The sequence below is a fragment of the Arachis ipaensis genome, chromosome B05, assembly GCF_000816755.2.
Source record: "Arachis ipaensis cultivar K30076 chromosome B05, Araip1.1, whole genome shotgun sequence".
Taxonomy (NCBI): Eukaryota; Viridiplantae; Streptophyta; class Magnoliopsida; order Fabales; family Fabaceae; genus Arachis; species Arachis ipaensis.
The window spans coordinates 22000915-22006788 of NC_029789.2; positions in this window are offsets into that span (position 1 = coordinate 22000915).

Below are 5874 nucleotides of genomic sequence, written 5' to 3' on the forward strand. Positions count from 1 at the left end.
TCTCGCAAAAGATCTTTTTTTTAAATGATATTTTTTTAAAAGACCTTTTAGAAAAGTAAAAGTGATTTTATGTTTGGATATCTCATATAAAAATATCTTTTTATCTATCAATTATATTTGGATAAAATATGATAAAAAGTACTTTTTTATTCATTTATTATGTGAAAAATATTTTTTTTAAAGAAAAATATCTTTAAAAAAAAGATGTAAATTGTAGCTTTTCAAAAAAAATGTTTTTATTTTTATTTTTTTAGTACTTTTACTTTTACTATTTGAAATTTGCCATACATACTAAAAAATAAAAAAAAGATCTTTTCTCATTGAAAAAAGATATTTTTTATCAATTTAATGGCGCTCAAACTGGCACATTGTTATACTCAAATATAATTGATAGATAAAAAGATCTTTTTGCATGAAATATTCAAACATAAAATTACTTTTACTTTTCCATAAGATCTTTTAAAAAAGAAAATAATTAAAAAAAAGATATTTTCTTAGAAACTCACCCAAACAAGCCTAAATCTTGTTGATCACTCAAAGTGATCAAATTCTATCTGTAGGATGTCTTTGTTTACGGGACACTGAGATAGAAACACAGAGACACAAAATCGTGTTTGACAGTTGAGACATGAACAGAGACATTGTGTCCAGAGATACTGAATTAATGTATTTTGTATCCATCCTGACAGGAAGAACACAACTTATTTTTCATTTTTTTATTATTCTTGTTAATTTTTTATAATTATATTTTTCTTTTCAATTTTTTTGAATGAAAAAAATAAAAATAAATTGAATTTTATAAATTATTCTAATTTATTACCAAACAAAATATAAGAATACAAAATTTTGTGTTTCCATCCTCTGTATCTTATTCTCAATATCTTGTCTTATTCTATTCTCAGAAACAACCATGGCCTATAATCCAAAAAATAAACATAAATAATAATAGAGAGTTGCTATACATCCAAGTATTTTTTCATCCAAATAGGTCCAACACCAACAAAAACTACTCTCATTAAAGGAACGTGATCACACGCGCGTTTCATAACGCAATTTCTTCATCTTCGTCTTCTCCTTTTTCGTTTCCTCTTTCTCCTCTTCTTCTTCCTCCTTCTCCTTTTAAATTCGCGCACGTAGGTTCTTCTTCTGCTTCTTCTTCGCACACGCATATTCTTCTTTTTTTTCTTCTTCTTCTTCTTTCATTATAATCATCACCAACAACACCAACATTTTGCTCGGTTAAGTGGAATTGCTCATTTTGATTCACTTGATTGTTAATGTATTCAGTTGAGTCCTTGTGCATGTAAAAATATTTTTCTTACTGATTGAATGTTTATCACGTTTTATTCAGCACATAATTGGTATTCGGTTCAGTGGTGTTGGCTGTTTCGGTTTACCTGATTGTTATGTGTTCAGTTGGCTTCTTTTGCATGAAAAAAGGCCATTATTGATGATTGAATGTTTATGACATTTTATTCAGTACATGAATGCTGCTCGGTTCACGCACGCAGATCCTTTCGTTATAGTCATTACCAACAACAGCAATATTTTGCTCGGTTAAGTGGAGTTTCTCATTTTAATTCACTTGATTGTTAATGTATTCAGTTGAGTCTTTGTGCATGCAGAAATATTTTTTTTACTGATTGAATGCTTATCACGTTTTATTCAGCACATGATTAGTGTTCGGTTCAGTGGTGTTGACCATTTTGGTTCACCTGATTGTTATGTGTTCAGTTGACTTCTTTTGCATATAAAAATTCTATTCTTGATGATTGAATGTTTATGACGTTTTATTCAGCACATGAATGTTGCTCGGTTAAGTGGAGTTGCTCATTTTGAATTACCTGATTGTTAGTGTGTTCAATTGAGTCTTGTGCATGTAGAAATATTTTTCTTGATGATTAAATGTTTATGACGTTTTATTCAGTACATGAATGATGTTCGGTTCAGTGGAGTTGGCCATTTCGGTTCATTTCTGTTCTGCACAATTCAAAACTCTTCCTCCTCACCTTCTACTGTTTCTTCACCAGGGAGAAAAGGAGAAAAAGACAAAAAAAATACAGTAGCAATAACAACAAAAGAATGACGATAAGGAGAAAACACGTAAAGAAGAAGAAACGCGAAAAAGAAGGAGGAGAATGAGGATCGTTGGAGGAGGAAGGCGAAGAAGAAGAAGAAGCTCTGTGCGTAAACGAACGTGAGAAGAAGCGCGTGACCTAAAATCACTTGGATGAACTTGGATGCTAAAATTGTTTGGATTTGGAGAATATCTCATAATAATATAGATTGATAGTTGTGTACTAAGAAGCTTAAGAGTTAAGATACAATACAATAAAATTTTTAAAACCTTAAAATTTACAAATTTTACTAATTCCAAAATTTTTTCTATAATGAATTTTGTCAAGTCAAAATTTACCAGACTAAATTTAAAGAAAAAGTATAGGTGAACAATAATATTAGTGAACAATATAAACAATGGGGTTAAAAAAGTAAATTAACTACATGTAATCAATGGTTTGATTAATTAAATTCTAATAATAACCATATTTCAAATTCAAAAAAAATCAGGGTTTTCATATTGGTGAATTGAGACTCTACAACTAACCTCTCATTTTATCTTCCTCTTACTAGATCTTTTTCTCTTCTTCACTCTCAACCCAGCACAGCTTGAGACCACAACCGAGGCCCAACCCTCCGTCTGACACCACCGCTATTACCACCGTCGCCTGCCCTCTCTCTCTTCCCTCTATTCTCTTTTTCTTTCCTCTTTCCTCATTTCTCCCCAATCCCTTGTACGCTACCCCTGTTCTTTGTGCAAAGTCCAACCCCAGCGAGAAACCTCGGTGCAACCCCCAGCAGCGGCGAAACTCTATGCCGCTGCAACACCGCGTATGCTATCCCTCTCTTTCCATTCTTCCCCTTTCACCAATGCAGGTTCCATGATTTCCCCTGTCCTTGTGTTCTTTCGTTTATTTATTTTAACTGCTTTTTAATTCTGCTTTTAGAGTTTAGATTAGGCTTAGATTAATGGATTAATACTTTCTGGATTGTAAAATGTTTGATGGCTAATTTTTCTAGATTGATTGCTGCTTAAATTGAGTTCAAAATATCTGTTTACATATTGTGCACACCATATGCTCGATAAAATACCTGAGTGAAACTTTTTGTTTAATTCTTATGTTTGGCCAGCATTTATCTTAAATTTTGTTCTCTATAGGCATTATAATTCAAAATTGTGCAATTTTATGCTATTTTTAATGATGTTTGGATTGAGTTTTGACAAGACACTTGATTATTATTTTTGTTTAAACACCAAATTGGTTTAAAATTTCAAGTTTGGTCATTTGATTGGTGTAATTTAAGAAGTGCATATCATGTTTAGTTAAGTGAATTGAATGAAACTACCTATTCATGTATGTTTTGAATATACTTGAATTTTAATTAATCCCTCTCTTGCTTTTGTGCCAATTATCTATTTTTCCTGAGTTGTATTCCATTTTTTCTTTTTCAGGATGTGTCATAAAGGCAAGGAACCGGCTTCATCATCGGCTCCCGCCGAGGTTCGTCCGAGTAATCAACCGGACGTTATGATAGACAATGAGAATGATTCTTGTTCCTTAATAATGGTAGGTTTCTTTCATGTAAAGTAGGCAATGCTCATAAAAGTTATGAAGTAGTTGTATTAATTGTTAAATACCTAATCGGACCATAAAACTTACGTCAAAGGTGATTTGTGATTTTGCTCATTTTTTAGGTTTGACAAAAGAATCACTTCTTTTGCTGAGGACAAGTTCCAAAGAGATGGCATTGATGTGAAAATTGGATCCATGGTTGTGAAGGTATCTGATAAAGAAATTTCGACTAAAGAAATGAAAAATGGAGGAGAAATCACTACAATGTCATATGGAATGGCTGTCTGGTCAACTGGCATTGGGACTCATCTATTTATCAATGAGGGTGTTGAATGATGTGGGAGAGCTCAATGACAACAAGTTGCATAGGAATTGAGATACATCATGTACTATATTTTAAGTCATTTAAACGAAGGTAGATGTTCATTTTACTATAATTATGAATGGTTATTTCCATTCTAAAGGGGATGGTTATTTTGGATATACTATTTGTAGTACAATTTATTACCCTGTTGTGTTAATATAAACAAAAAAAATTAAAAGAAAAATTAAAATGGGCTAAATGTTCATTTTACTAGGTAGGCTGCTGGTTATTTTCATTTTAATTTGGATGTTCATTTGATTTGGATTGAATTTAACATAATTTTGCTAAGTGGATGGTTATTTTCATTCTAATTTGGATGTTTATTTGTTGGGGTTTGAATTTAACATATTTCAATTTTAAACTTTAAAATAATATGTTCATTCTAATTCTAATAATAACCATATTTCAAATTTAAACGAAGACAGATGTTCATTTTATTATAATTACGGATGGTTATTTCTATTTTAAAGTGGATGATTATTTTGGATATACTATTTGTAGTACAATTTATTATTCTACTATGTTAATATAAACAAAAAAATTAAAAGAAATGTACTGTGTTATTAATTGAATTTGACCACTTTCAAGGCCCGTTGTTCATGTTAGTTAGATAAATTATTGGTTATCTAACGTTGCCCAAATTTAAAATAATAAATAATAAAAAATTCGTCTTTAAAAAATCACACGATTTCTAAATTAATTCCTAAAAAATTATTTTAATCAAATTTAGTCTTTCCGTCACTCCCCAATGACGGTGCTAACCGCACTGTTCTTTTCATGAGCTAGATCAACAAATACCTAAACTTAACCTACCCGGTCTCACTCACCCCAAAAATTTCACCCATTAGTCATCTTCTCCCTTGTTGAATCTGTTCCTCATTACTGAAACTCGATAGCCACTAACTCTTGCCTGAGTAGCCATGGATGTCTCTCTAGCTGCCAATGTCATAATGGTGTAGTGATGCTTTGCTATGCTCTTATCGTGCGTCTCTCACTATTATCATTTCTCTTTCTATTTTTCTTTTCCAATAATGACATTTAACTTCTAGTCCCTTTTCCTCATCCTCTTTCTTATTCAATTGTTTCTTTCTTTCTTTTTTTAAGGTTGTGGTGTTTCTTGTTAATTTCGTCAGAGAGATCAAAATCCTCTAAAAAAAGATAAAAATATATACTAAAATGGCACCTTTGTTCAGCTGGGGTACAAAAGAGAGCCACCGTAAAACATCGGTGGTGGTCAAGATGGAAAACCCAAACTGGTCCATGGGAGAGCTCGAGGGTCCTTCCGATGAAGACTTGCTCATTGGTGGTGGTGGTAATCGTGAACATTCAAGTCGCGTATGGGAGAAAGAAAGAGGCAAAAACGCAAAATAACTCACCTGGGTTCTTCTCCTTAAAGCACACAAAGCTGTCAGTTGTTTAGCCTCCACAGCGCCCGCATTGTACGGCCTGGTTTTCGCGTGGCGTGGCCTCTGAAGAGTAGACGAGGACGAGATCCCAGCAGTAAAGAGCAGATTCTACTCATAAAAGAGGGAGAAAAACCAAGGCTAAAAGAAAAAAAACAACACTCCACCACTCTTAAGTTCATGAACATGAAAAAAGTACAGCATAAACAAACCATAAAAGAGTCTCCTTACCTGAGAGTGAGAGGAAAAAAAGGGTTTTATTTTTTCAAGTTTTTTTTTTTAATTTTTAATTTAATTTAACTCTTCCTCTATCCTAAAAACGTCGTTTATGCAACTTAATGACAAGGTCAATTTTTGTTAACTCCGTTAGTAAAAAATATGATAGAAGGATTAATGCGACTAATTAAAAATTTTTTAAAGATATATTTGATTAAAAAGAATTTAAAAATTAATTTAAAAATTATATAATTTTTTA